The sequence below is a fragment of the Pseudophryne corroboree genome, chromosome 3 (assembly GCF_028390025.1).
Source record: "Pseudophryne corroboree isolate aPseCor3 chromosome 3, aPseCor3.hap2, whole genome shotgun sequence".
In the NCBI taxonomy this organism is placed as follows: domain Eukaryota; kingdom Metazoa; phylum Chordata; class Amphibia; order Anura; family Myobatrachidae; genus Pseudophryne; species Pseudophryne corroboree.
The window spans coordinates 684,953,084-684,968,529 of NC_086446.1; the positions used below are offsets into that span (position 1 = coordinate 684,953,084).

The following is a 15,446-nucleotide window of genomic DNA, read 5'->3' on the forward strand; positions in this document are numbered from 1 at the left end:
ATAACTGAGGTCTGGAGGAGGGGCATAGAGGGAGGAGCCAGTTCACACCCAGTCAAAGTCTTTTCAGTGTGCCCAAGCTCCTGCAGATCCCGTCTATACCCCATGGTCCTTTTGGAGTCCCCAGCATCCTCTACGGACTAGGAGAAAAGGATTTACCGGTAGGTACTAAAATCCTATTTTCTCAATTAGTAATTGTGTGTAATGATTTTCCTTCATTGTCATATATAGGATAAAATACACTATATGGACAAGACATATATGGACCTTCTATGTAGTGTATTTGGACATTTCAGCCATTGCTAACAGGTTCATAAAATCAAGTATACAGCCATGCATTCTACATAGTCCAACATTAGCAGCAGAATGGGTCATCTGAAAAGATCAGTGACTTTCTGCATGGCGCTGTCATAGGATGCCTCCTTTCCATCAAGTCAGTATGTCAACTGTCTCCCCTTCTAGGGCTGCTCCGGCTAACTAAGTGCTATTATGGTACAGTGGGAACATTTAAGAGCAACAGCAAAATCTCATTGGCTTCCTCATGAGATCAACACAGTGAGCGCCCACTGGCAGGGTCCTCTTCCCTCATTCTCTGTACAGTAGCCTCATATCACCAAGCGCAACGCTGGAGTGGTGTAAATCACACCGCTGTCTGCAGCAGCAGAAATCCAATCTGTGGTGTAACAAAGTACACTTCACCATTTGGAAGTCTGTCGGATGAATCTGGGTATAACAAATGCAACTAGAACATTCCATGCCGCATGTGTAGAGGCCAGCTGTAATGTGTGGTAGAAGTGGACTAATGGGCCGGGATGTAATGAAGTCCGAGTTCGGTGGTCAAACTTTTTTTTTAAGGGGCAATCATATACAAAGCATGGTTTACACTTGTACATGATTGCCCTTTTAAAAAACATCCAAGTTTGGACTTCATTACATCCCGGCCTTGGTTTGAGGCTGTTTTTCATGATGTGACCTTTGCCACATAGTTCCAGTGAAGGTAAATCTTAATGCTACAGCAAACAGTGACTAGAGAGCTGTTTATTGCCAACTTTATGGCAACAGTTCGGGAATGCCCTTTCTTGTTTCAGTATGACAATTCCCCTGTGTGAGGTCCATTAAAATGTCATTTGCCGAGTTTGGTGAGTCAGAGCTCCAAGGTCAACTCATTGGAACACCTTTGAGTTGAACTGAAACACTGACTACGAGCCAGGCCCTATCACCCAGCATCAGTGCCCAGTCTCAATGCGATTGTGGCTGAATGGATGCAGACACAGCCCTATATGCTGAGGCGTAGCATGTAGCCATGGCACCCGGAGCAAGCTCATGTCATGGTGCCAGCCCCCCCCCCCCATATATACTTATACACATACCCATGACCTTCCTCAGCCACAGCGCCCATCACCTTCCTCAGCCCCCAGACCCATTGCCATCCTCAGATCCCAGACCCTCATCTTCCTTAGCTACATCCCTATCTTCAGCTCACATCACCTTCCTCAGCCATCATCCCCTCACATTCATCAGCCCCCAGCTCCATCACCTCCCTCAGCCCCTAGCTCCATCACTTTCCTCAGCTCCCAGCCCATAACCTCCCTCAGCTCCCAGCCCTTTCACCTTCCTCATCCACAGCCCCCTCACCATCCCCAGCCCCATCACTAACCTCAGCCCTCATTTCCTGCAGCGGCAACCTGAATTATGTCATGATAGAGCCCCTTACACACATTAGGGCAGGTGGCCCCATATACACAATGCACCAGCTAGCCCCATATACACATTACGCCAGGTAGCCCTTACATACACATTACGCCAGGTAGCCCTTACATACACATTACACCAGGTAGCCCATATACACATTATGCCAGGTAACCCCATATACACATTGCAGCAGGTAGCCCCATATACATGTTGCGGCAGGTAGCCGTTACATACACATTACGCCAGGTAGCCCCATGTACACATTACGCCAGGTAGCCCCATAAACACATTGTGGCAGGTAGCCCCATATACACATTGTGGCAGGGGGTGTGGTATGGAAGGTAGATAGTAACTAGGTCGACAGTGTCTAGGTCGACCACTATTGGTCGACACTAACTAGGTCGACAGAGATGCTAGGTCGACAGGGTCTCTAGGTTGACATGTGAAAAGCTCGACATGAGTTTTTAATGTTTTTTTGGTGTCGTTTTCTTTGTAGAGTGACCGGGAGCCCCAATTAGTGCACCGTGTCCCCTCGCATGGCTCGCTTTGCTCGCCATGCTTCGGGCAAGGTTACTATTCCCATTCGTAGTCCGTGTGGATCGTTAAGTATGAAAAGGTTAAAAAAATGAAACAAATTGTGAAAAACTCATGTCGATCATTTGACCTGTCGGCCTAGAGACCCTGTCGGCCTAGAGACCCTGTCGACCTAGAAACCCTGTCGACCTAGTTACTGTCGACCAATAGTGGTTGACCTAGATAGTGTCGACCTAGTTGCTGTCAACCTAGAGACTGGATCCTGCGGCAGGTTTCCCCATATGCACATTACGCCAGGTAGCCCCATATACGCATTGCCGCAGGTAGCCCCATATACGCATTGCCGCAGGTAGCCCCATATACACATTGCCGCAGGTAGCCCCATATACACATTGCCGCAGGTAGCCCCATATACACATTGCCGCAGGTAGCCCCATATACACATTACGCCAGGTAGCCCCATATACGCATTGCGGCATGTAGCCCCATATACGCTTTGCGGCAGGTAGCCCCATATACGCATTGCCGCAGGTAGCCCCATATACACATTGCCGCAGGTAGCCCCATATATGCATTGCCGCAGGTAGCCCCATATACACATTGCCGCAGGTAGCCCTTATCTACACATTTTGCTAGGTACCAGGAAAAAGTGAGAGTGTGTGTGTGTCTCACACTCCCTGTAGCTCCAGGACCCGACACTCCCTATAGCCCTGGGACCTGCCGCTCCCCGCAGCTCAGGGACCCACTCCTCTGCTCCCTGCAGCTCCGGTACCAATCAGCACCCTCTGACAGTTTTGGCTAGGGATGGCCATCGACTGTCGATGATTCGTAATCATCGATGGTTTACGGACGATGTCGAATAGTTTTGTCATCAATGGGAGATAACCAGATGGTTTCTCTCCATCGATGGCTTAGTGTAAACGAATCGTTTTTTTTTTTTTTTTTTAAATGCTGGGACACGGAGCATAGTTCCACCCCCAGCACCCGTGAAGTCCCGCCCCCGGTCTGTGATTGGCCTGCGGGTTCTTCACAGACATAAGAGGATGGCCATCGATGAGTGAAACCATCGATGGTCTCCCATAGCATAGTTAGTGACCAGCGATGGCCACTCACAGTTTTGCCATCGATGGCAACCATTGATGGTGAACACACCGATGGCCATCCCTAGTTTAGGCGCTTGGAGCTTGCGCTCCGCCAGAACCGTCCTCCCTACGCACCTGCCTATGGGGGTAATTCCAAGGTGATCGCAGCAGGATTTTTTTTAGCAATTGGGCAAAACCATGTGCACTGCAGGGGAGGCAGATATAACGTGCAGAAAGAGTTAGATTTGGGTGGGTTATTTTATTTCTGTGCAAGGTAAATACTGGCTGCTTTATTTTTACACTGCAAATTAGATTGCAGATTGAACACACCCCACCCAAATCTAACTCTCTCTGCACATGTTATATCTGCCTCCCCTGCAGTGCACATGGGCCCTCATTCCGAGTTGTTCGCTCACAAGCTGCTTTTAGCAGCTTTGCACACGCTAAGCCGCCGCCTACTGGGAGTGAATCTTAGCATAGTAAAATTGCGAACGAAAGATTCGCAATATTGCGAAAAGACTACTATGCAGTTTCTGAGTAGCTCGAGACTTACTCTGCCACTGCGATCAGTTCAGTCAGTTTCGTTCCTGGTTTGACGTCACAAACACACCCAGCGTTCGCCCAGACACTCCCCCGTTTCTCCAGCCACTCCCGCGTTTTTCCCAGAAACGGTAGCGTTTTTTCGCACACACCCATAAAACGTCCAGTTTCCGCCTAGAAACACCCACTTCCTGTCAATCACTCTACGATCACCAGAACAAAGAAAAAACCTCGTAATGCCGTGAGTAAAATACCTAACTTAATAGCAAATTTACTTGGCGCAGTCGCACTGCGGACATTGCGCATGCGCATTAGCGACTAATCGCTCCATTGCGGAAAAAAAATAACGAGCGATCAACTCGGAATGACCACCATGGTTTTGCCCAATTGCTAAAAAAAATCCTGCTGCGATCAACTTGGAATTACCCCCAATATGCATGCATACATGTGACAGCTAATATCTCACCACAAACAATACGTATATATATACACAACATAAATCCCAGATACTGTACCTCTACATTGCTTACTGTAGCAAACAATCCATTTGTAAACAAAATCTATATTTTCTTGCCCTGTGTGTACATCATTATATGCATTCTTATGGCGACTAGCATGAAATCCGCGACAAAGCTTGCTCTGTAGCTTGATGTACAGCAATGTACCCATGAATAATTCATGTCCTTTAGAAGTCATATTTTATATTCATATGTCAGTGGAAGAACATTATTCAGCACTTCACAGTTACTTAAGGGACCACTAAACTGGAAACACAAGCTGCTTTATTTAATGAGAGAAAATAAGCCCTTCACAAATATTTGTAGATCTTCCATTACCGTTCACAAGGGAAGATAATTTGGCATTTGAGGAAAATATCTTTCATCTGCACATGATGGAAACTTTCAGAACATGGGGGAAGATGTATCAAACTAATACCAGCCAATCAGCTCCTAATTGTTTTTCAAATACAGCTGTCAAAAAAACAGTTAGAAGCTGATTGGTTAGTATTTTATCACTCTACATTTTATCACCGTGCTAGATTTTATAAATCTCCCCTATGGTTTTAGTAGGTTTCAATCATTAACCAATCATGTTACTTTTTTTTTTTTTTTTTTTAATCATATGCAGGCAAATTAATTGGGTTGATTATCTTTTTTTTAAATTAAATCTGTGGGTTTAAGGAGTCTGCATATTCTAGAGTTGGCTAATTACTAAGGCTTGGGCACAAGAAGCATTCTTATAGGTAGTCCTGGAACACATCTTTCAGCCTGTTTTGGAGTCGCCATACAGGCTCCTTAGAGAGAATATTTAATCATTCACATCCGTTACATGGTCACACACACATTCTAAGGTCAGATTAGTGTCAGAATCAAATAACCTACCATGGAGTGTGGGAAGAAACTGGAGTATTTGGAGAAACCAATGCAAACACGGATAGGACATACAAACTCAACACAGATAGTGATCTGTGCTAACCACTGTGCCACCATTGCATGCAACATAAAAAATTAATGGGCCAATAATTTATGACTAGTTCCCACAAAGGTAAATCTCCATAATATGTGTTATAGAGGATATATGGGCATGGAGTAAGAACTGGGCTTAGAACTGGCTTTTATCCAATCTCTCTGGTTAAGTTTTTTATCCAATTAAAAAAAAAAAAAATGTTTACATCAATGACATAGGAAGTAAATATTAGTTTGCTTTTTAAGATTAATTTACTAGGCTTCTAGTACTGCTGTCTTTAGCATGTAAAGCCACCCTTGTAATTTATTTTGTTTTACCTACTTTGCTCTCAGTGTATCTATTGCGTATGATTCAGGTATAGCAGGAAATTGTAGTGCAACCATGGAATGGTGTGAATTTCGGGGTTTAAATCTGCGTTTTTTTTCCTGCAGAATTTGAAACGGCAATACTATTAATTGAAGAACACACCTGGGCTTTATCTACCAAAAGGCAGCTTATCAAAGCTACTGATTTTACCTGTGTTTTTGTCTGCAGAATTTATAACCACAGTACTGTTCAGTGCAAAAACCAGTGCACTTAATAGTATTGAAGTTTTCAGTACTGCGGACAAAAACGCAGACAATCGACTGCTGTTTAGTATATAAACCCCATGGTGTGGTTCTGATGCGGAGAATGTGCACACACTGGAGTTAATACCCACTGATGATTATATAAGACGACAGCTGTGATAAATGGTGTAAAAGTGTGTCTACTCTGGTTGATGGTGACATTAAGGGGGACATGTATCAAAGCGTGGGGAGAGATAAAGTATTAACCAATCAGCTCCTAACTCTGCCATGTTACAGGCTATATTTGAAAAATGACAGGAGCTGATTGGTTCTTTTCTCTCTCTCTCTTATTGCTCTTCAAGCTTTGATAACTCTCCCTCTACGTTTCAAAAGTGAACTATAGTAATTACATTTCTAACACTTTTAAGCCTAGCTTTTGAGTGACGGCCAACTCAAGCGTAACCACACCTCCCCCTTCCCCGTTTATGCAGATTGTGCTTGAAGTGTGTGGCCACACACCCACAGAACTGAGGCCTGTCTAATCTTTAGTGTTCCTGACCATGATATAACTACAGCGGAGTGTCAGGCAGAACTCCTCTAGTAAAGTATATGTTGGTGTGATGATCCTAATGCTCCATCTCTACTTTCTCTGACGTCCTAGTGGATGCTGGGACTCCGTCAGGACCATGGGGATTAGCGGCTCCGCAGGAGACAGGGCACAAAAATAAAGCTTTAGGATCAGGTGGTGTGCACTGGCTCCTCCCCCTATGACCCTCCTCCAAGCCCCAGTTAGGTTTTTGTGCCCGTCCGAGCAGGGTGCAATCTAGGTGGCTCTCCTTAAGAGCTGCTTAGAAAAAGTTTTTAGGTTTTTTATTTTCAGTGAGTCCTGCTGGCAACAGGCTCACTGCATCGAGGGACTTAGGGGAGAGAAGTGAACTCACCTGCGTGCAGGATGGATTGGCTTCTTAGGCTACTGGACACCATTAGCTCCAGAGGGATCGAACACAGGCCCAGCCATGGAGTCCGGTCCCGGAGCCGCGCCGCCGACCCCCCTTGCAGATGCCGAAGATTGAAGAGGTCCAGAAACAGGCGGCAGAAGACTTTTCAGTCTTCATGAGGTAGCGCACAGCACTGCAGCTGTGCGCCATTGTTGTCAGCACACTTCACACAGCGGTCACTGAGGGTGCAGGGCGCTGGGGGGGGGCGCCCTGGGCAGCAATGTATAATACCTTTCTTATGGCTAAAAATACATCACATATAGCCCTTGAGGCTATATGGATGTATTTAACCCCTGCCAGATCTCACAAACTCCGGGAGAAGAGCCCGCCGAAATAGGGGGCGGGGCTTATTCTCCTCAGCACACAGCGCCATTTTCCTGCTCAGCTCCGCTGTGAGGAAGGCTCCCAGGACTCTCCCCTGCACTGCACTACAGAAACAGGGTAAAACAGAGAGGGGGGGCACTTTTTTTGGCGATATTACTATATTTAAGCTGCTATAAGGATACAATACTTATATAGGGTTGTTCCCATATATATTATAGCGCTTGGGTGTGTGCTGGCAAACTCTCCCTCTGTCTCCCCAAAGGGCTAGTGGGGTCCTGTCTTCAATAGAGCATTCCCTGTGTGTCTGCTGTGTGTCGGTACGTGTGTGTCGACATGTATGAGGACGGTGTTGGTGTGGAGGCAGAGCAATTGCCGGTAATGGTGATGTCACCCCCCAGGGAGTCGACACCGGAATGGATGGCTTTGTTTATGGAATTACGTGATAATGTCAGCACATTACAAAAATCAGTTGACGACATGAGACGGCCGGCAAACCAGTTAGTACCTGCCCAGGCGTCTCAGACACCGTCAGGGGCTGTAAAACGCCCTTTACCTCAGTCGGTCGACACAGACCCAGACACGGACACTGAATCTAGTGTCGACGGTGAAGAAACAAACGTATTTTCCAGTAGGGCCACACGTTATATGATCACGGCAATGAAGGAGGCTTTACATATCTCTGATACTGCAAGTACCACAAAAAGGGGTATTATGTGGGGTGTGAAAAAACTACCTGTAGTTTTTCCTGAATCAGAGGAATTGAATGATGTATGTGATGAAGCGTGGGTTAACCCAGATAGAAAAGTGCTAATTTCAAAAAAGTTATTGGCATTATACCCTTTCCCGCCAGAGGTTAGGGCGCGCTGGGAAACACCCCCTAGGGTGAATAAGGCGCTCACACGCTTATCAAAACAAGTGGCGTTACCGTCTCCTGATACGGCCGCCCTCAAGGATCCAGCTGATAGGAGGCTGGAAACTACCCTAAAAAGTATATACACACATACTGGTGTTATACTGCGACCAGCCATCGCCTCAGCCTGGATGTGCAGTGCTGGGGTGGTCTGGTCGGATTCCCTGACTGAAAATATTGATACCCTGGATAGGGACAGTATTTTATTGACTTTAGAGCAATTAAAGGATGCTTTTCTTTATATGCGAGATGCTCAGAGGGATATTTGCACTCTGGCATCACGAGTAAGTGCGATGTCCATATCTGCCAGAAGAAGTTTATGGACGCGACAGTGGTCAGGTGATGCGGATTCCAAACGGCATATGGAAGTATTGCCGTATAAAGGGGAGGAATTATTTGGCGTGGGTCTATCGGATCTGGTGGCCACGGCAACTGCCGGGAAATCCACCTTTTTACCTCAGACCCCCTCCCAACAGAAAAAGACACCGTCTTTTCAGCCGCAGTCCTTTCGGTCCTATAAGAACAAGCGGGCAAAAGGACAGTCATATCTGCCCCGAGGCAGAGGAAAGGGTAAGAGAGGGCAGCAAGCAGCTCCTTCCCAGGAACAGAAGCCCTCCCCGGGTTCTGCAAAGCCCTCAGCATGACGCTGGGGCTTTACAAGCGGACTCAGGAGCGGTGGGGGGTCGACTCAAGAATTTCAGCGCACAGTGGGCTTGCTCACAGGTGGACCCCTGGATCCTGCAGGTAGTATCTCAGGGTTACAGGTTGGAATTCGAGAAGTCTCCCCCTCGCCGGTTCCTAAAGTCTGCTTTGCCAACGTCTCCCTCAGACAGGGCGACGGTATTGGAAGCCATTCACAAGCTGTTTTCTCAGCAGGTGATAGTCAAGGTACCCCTCCTACAACAGGGAAAGGGGTATTACTCCACGCTATTTGTGGTACCGAAGCCGGACGGCTCGGTAAGACCTATTCTAAATCTGAAATCTTTGAACCTGTACATACAAAAATTCAAGTTCAAGATGGAGTCACTCAGAGCAGTGATAGCGAATCTGGAAGAAGGGGACTTTATGGTGTCCCTGGACATCAAGGATGCTTACCTGCATGTCCCAATTTGCCCTTCACACCAAGGGTACCTCAGGTTCGTGGTGCAAAACTGTCATTATCAGTTTCAGACGCTGCCGTTTGGATTGTCCACGGCACCTCGGGTCTTTACCAAGGTAATGGCCGAGATGATGTTTCTTCTGCGAAGAAAAGGCGTATTAATTATCCCTTACTTGGACGATCTCCTGATAAGGGCAAGGTCCAGAGAACAGCTGGAAGACGTAGTAGCACTAACCCAAGTAGTGCTGCAACAGCACGGGTGGATTCTGAATTTTCCAAAATCTCAATTGAACCCGACGACACGTCTGCTGTTCCTGGGAATGATTCTGGACACGGTTCAGAAAAAGGTGTTTCTTCCGGAGGAGAAAGCCAGGGAGTTATCCGAACTTGTCAGGAACCTCCTAAAACCAGGAAAAGTGTCTGTGCATCAATGCACAAGAGTCCTGGGAAAGATGGTGGCTTCTTACGAAGCGATTCCATTCGGCAGATTCCACGCACGAACTTTTCAGTGGGATCTGCTGGACAAATGGTCCGGATCGCATCTGCAGATGCATCAGCGGATAACCTTATCGCCACGGACAAGGGTGTCTCTTCTGTGGTGGTTGCAGAGTGCTCATCTGTTAGAGGGCCGCAGATTCGGCATACAGGACTGGGTCCTGGTGACCACGGATGCCAGCCTGAGAGGCTGGGGAGCGGTCACACAGGGAAGAAACTTCCAGGGAGTATGGTCAAGCCTGGAGATGTCTCTTCACATAAATATACTGGAGCTAAGAGCGATTTACAATGCTCTAAGCCTGGCAAAACCCCTGCTTCAGGGTCAGCCGGTGTTGATCCAGTCGGACAACATCACGGCAGTCGCCCACGTAAACAGACAGGGCGGCACAAGAAGCAGGAGAGCAATGGCAGAAGCTGCAAGGATTCTTCGCTGGGCGGAAGATCATGTGATAGCACTGTCAGCAGTGTTCATTCCGGGAGTGGACAACTGGGAAGCAGACTTCCTCAGCAGACACGATCTACACCCGGGGGAGTGGGGACTTCATCCAGAAGTCTTCCACATGATTGTGAACCGTTGGGAAAAACCAAAGGTGGATATGATGGCGTCTCGCCTCAACAAAAAACTTGACAGGTATTGCGCCAGGTCAAGAGACCCTCAGGCAATAGCTGTGGACGCTCTGGTAACACCGTGGGTGTTCCAGTCAGTGTATGTGTTTCCTCCTCTGCCTCTCATACCAAAAGTACTGAGAATTATACGGCAAAGGGGAGTAAGAACGATACTCGTGGCTCCGGATTGGCCAAGAAGAACTTGGTACCCGGAACTTCAGGAGATGCTCACGGAAGATCCGTGGCCTCTACCTCTAAGACGGGACCTGCTTCAGCAGGGACCGTGTCTATTCCAAGACTTACCGCGGCTGCGTTTGACGGCATGGCGGTTGAACGCCGAATTCTAAGGGAAAAAGGCATTCCGGAAGAGGTCATTCCTACACTGGTAAAAGCCAGGAAGGAGGTGACTGCACAACATTATCACCGCATTTGGAGAAAATATGTTGCGTGGTGTGAGGCCAGGAAGGCCCCCACGGAGGAATTTCAACTGGGTCGATTCCTACATTTCCTGCAAACAGGATTGTCTATGGGCCTCAAATTGGGGTCCATTAAGGTTCAAATTTCGGCCCTGTCGATTTTCTTCCAGAAAGAATTGGCTTCAGTTCCTGAAGTCCAGACTTTTGTAAAAGGAGTACTACATATACAGCCCCCGGTTGTGCCCCCAGTGGCTCCGTGGGACCTTAATGTAGTTTTGGATTTTCTCAAATCCCATTGGTTTGAGCCACTCAAATCGGTGGATTTGAAATATCTTACGTGGAAAGTAACCATGCTACTGGCCCTGGCTTCAGCCAGGAGAGTATCAGAATTGGCGGCTTTATCGTATAAAAGCCCATATCTGATTTTCCATTCGGACAGGGCAGAACTGCGGACGCGTCCTCAGTTTCTGCCTAAGGTGGTGTCAGCGTTTCACCTGAACCAGCCTATTGTGGTGCCTGCGGCTACTAGCGATTTGGAGGATTCCAAGTTGCTGGACGTTGTCCGGGCATTGAAAATATATATTTCAAGGACGGCTGGAGTCAGAAAATCTGACTCGCTGTTTATACTGTATGCACCCAACAAGCTGGGTGCTCCTGCTTCTAAGCAGACGATTGCTCGTTGGATTTGTAGCACAATTCAGCTTGCACATTCTGTGGCAGGCCTGCCACAGCCTAAATCTGTCAAGGCCCATTCCACAAGGAAGGTGGGCTCATCCTGGGCGGCTGCCCGAGGGGTCTCGGCATTACAACTCTGCCGAGCAGCTACGTGGTCGGGGGAGAACACGTTTGTAAAATTCTACAAATTTGATACCCTGGCTAAAGAGGACCTGGAGTTCTCTCATTAGGTGCTGCAGAGTCATCCGCACTCTCCCGCCCGTTTGGGAGCTTTGGTATAATCCCCATGGTCCTGACGGAGTCCCAGCATCCACTAGGACGTCAGAGAAAATAAGATTTTACTTACCGATAAATCTATTTCTCGTAGTCCGTAGTGGATGCTGGGCGCCCATCCCAAGTGCGGATTGTCTGCAATACTTGTACATAGTTATTGTTACAAAAAAATCGGGTTGTTATTGTTGTGAGCCGTCTGTTCAGAGGCTCCTACGTTTGTCATACTGTTAACTGGGTTCAGATCACAAGTTGTACGGTGTGATTGGTGTGGCTGGTATGAGTCTTACCCGGGATTCAAAATCCTTCCTTATTGTGTACGCTCGTCCGGGCACAGTATCCTAACTGAGGCTTGGAGGAGGGTCATAGGGGGAGGAGCCAGTGCACACCACCTGATCCTAAAGCTTTATTTTTGTGCCCTGTCTCCTGCGGAGCCGCTAATCCCCATGGTCCTGACGGAGTCCCAGCATCCACTACGGACTACGAGAAATAGATTTATCGGTAAGTAAAATCTTATTTTTTCTTTAAAAGCTGTTTCCCTGAATATTTGAACTTCTTTATTCTCTCAGTGTCCAGGGGAGGAAAAGTGGAGGTTACCAAAATCAACCAACCACCTTCTAGCTATCTTTATCTGATACATTCTAAAAAATGCTAGCTAGAATTTGGTTGCTAGTGGCAGCGCCTCTTGTCTTCTTTAGAAAATGTTATCTACCCCAGGTCTTGATTGTAATTGTCGCTTTTACTGTAGTGTGTGTATACGTGCACCAGAACACGGCCAGAACGTCTACAATACCAATGCATGCTTACCATAGTGTTATTTTATGCTAATACAACAAGTAAAGGGCTATAGAAAACTAATCCATTGGTTCTAATGCGGGAGATGTACTAAGCTTTCCCTGCAGGTTTCGTGTCGCAGCGGCTGCGTGTGATGTCACACCGTTGCCGTGGCCCTCCCTGCAAACGGTCCGTACACGCCTGAGTTGTCCGGCCCGCGCCCCCCAACGCCACCGCAACGCCCCTTACACACCATTGCAACACCCCCTCCTGCTCCTGTCGCATGTCACACTGTGTGCATGCGCAGTGCGGCTTCTGCGCGTGCACACACTTCACAGGCGTTCCATGCTGAATTAGGCCCATAGTAAATCTGTCCCTATGTCTTATATACCCTCTAAGATCTGCACTTGCTGTCGAGAGTTAATGGAAAATGAGACGTCCCAGTTTTCTTGGTCGTTCACCAGTTACTAATATTTTAACACAATAATGTATTTTCTGAAGGCAAGCAGTTGCAGAGAGAACTTTTGTATTTTATAGTTTTGGCAAACGTGGTTTATTTGCCAGGCCAGCATACAGTATATGGCACAAACAACACAGACTGTAATTATTGTTTTGCCAGATAAGTCCTACCTACATGTGTGTGCCAGAGAAGAATTGGTAATATGGAACATCCACTTAGGCAGCAGAGCTCTGTGCAGGTCTTTTCATTCAGTTCGGTTCCAGGTTTTCTATTAACTTGGCAACAAAGCACTACGAAGCAGCCTGGATTGACTTCTGCCTAAGGGTGTGTACACACGGTGAGATATTTTCTTTCGATTTTGACTATATAGTCAAAATCGCAAGAAAAGTTAGTGCGGATCGCAAGGTGAAAGTCACCTTGCGATCCCGATTCGATCCCGATGCGCGGTCCCGCCAGGTCGGCATCACAAGAAAAGATAAGGTGTGTACACACGGTGAGATATTTTCTTTCGATTTTGACTATATAGCCAAAATCTCAAGAAAAGTTAGTGCAGATCGTAAGGTGAAAGTCACCTTGCGATCCCGTTTCGATCCCGATGCGCGGTCCCGCCAGGTCGGCATCGCAAGAAAAGATAGACTGTGCAGGCAAGTCAATCCTTGCTAGATCGGTGTACTATCTAGTTCATCTCACATGTCAATGACATCTCACTTAAGCCAAAATCTCACATAAGCCAAAATGGTAAGCACACATAGTCCATATCTCAAGAAAAGTTAGTCAAAATCTGTGCTATCTGGGCTCTGAGGAGTTCAAGGGAAATCGCAAGTGAAAATCGGGCATAGCAAGGATCTCACCGTGTGTACACACCTAAGAATGACTACATGGTCATCTGTTAAGTCTTTATTATTGCTAAGTGTTAGCTGGAAACTACACGTGGATAGCAACACAATAAAACACACAATTAAATAAGTACCATACTTATATATATTGTAAATATATAACTTATATACTGTAAATATAGACAGGGAAATCTAAGAATTCCACAAGAATATTATTTGTGCAGCCTGATATTTAAAATTTTGGGATGCAGTTGAAATGCCGGCTGTTTTGGATCCTGGTGTTTAGGAAACCGATGCTGGAATCCCGACAGCCGGTGAAATGCCAACAGAGCAAATCCCAACCACCACCCACGGGGGACTTGCTGCCGGGATTCCGACAGATGGGATGCCGCTGTCTGTATACTGACAGCCGGCATCCCGTCTGCTGGTAACACATTCTGGATTCTTACATTTTATATAACAGTTGCACATTAGAATGCATTGCTTGTCTGTTGCCCCTTGTCCTTTAAATTGTCCTTGTCCTTAAACTATTAATACAGTATACTGGGGGTTCTCTCCTAGCCACTGTTTGGCAGGGAGTATGCATTGATCTTGTCCTCATCTCAATTTTTTCAAATGATTGGAGATATGTTAATATTTTACTGTGTTATTCAATAAAACGTGTAGAAGAATAAATGAAGCAATAAATTGAGTTTGCCTAATGGGCCCTACACACTGGCGTATTTGCCGCCGAGGTGCCCGTTGGCCAATCCGGGGGGGGGGGGGGGGGGGGTGACGGGGGGAGTGAAGTTTCTTCACTCCCCCGTCACCTGGCCCTATAGCCCTGCATGCTAATATGGACGAGATTGTCCATATTGGCTAGCATGTATAACAACCTGGTACCAACGATGAACGAGCGCGGGGCCGTGCATCATTCATCGTTGGTGCCAACACACTGAAAGATATGAACGGTATCTCGTTCAATAATGAACGAAATCATTCATATCTTTCACTGTCATCAGTGTAAAGTATGTAGGGCCCATAAGATAATTGTACATTTCTGTTTCTCCTGCAAATTTTGTGTACACCCGTCAGGAGATTTATGGGGTGCTAATTTTCACATGGGGATAAATATATGAAATTCTGTAAAAATGTATACGAAAGATTGGACAGTGATATCTATGGATCTATATGTTTGTATAGTGTTTATACGGTCCATTTTATTTGAGGTTTGTTGTTGGGTTTTTTTGTGAGATAAGCTTTAATATATGGATATAATAGCTCTGCTATTTGTTAACATAGAGGGCAATTAGCATTGTTAGATTATATATCCGTTTGTTCTCTTAAGATAATTATTTTTTAATTTTTATTTTATTGCTTAATACAGCATATTACGCAGCACTTTAGAGTCAATAATCATATAGTCCCTTTTCCACATAGATGACTGCATACCTTCCAGTAAATTATAGGACTGTGGGTAGAACCCAGAGCACCTAGACGTAATCCATGTGAATATGGGGTGGACATACAAACTCCACACAAATTATGTCCAGCACTGTCAGACAGTAATGCAAACCACTGCACCATATATTCTGATGCATTAGTGTTATTTTTGAAATATCCGATCCCTTATCTGCTGTGGGTGTTAGATGAACCCGAAAAACAGGCAGAAAGTTGATAGTTGTAACTGGAGTGTTGCTAATAGAGAATATGGATTTTGGAAGAGTTTGCAGAGTACAAATCA

The 15,446-nt window shown here is 46.3% G+C and overlaps 1 protein-coding gene across 6 annotated transcripts in view; it reads left to right on the forward strand.

Moving 5' to 3' along the window:
- Positions 1-15,446, forward strand: part of SH3PXD2A (SH3 and PX domains 2A) — a 530,104-nt gene that overhangs the window by 52,368 nt on the left and 462,290 nt on the right. The window lies entirely within an intron of this gene.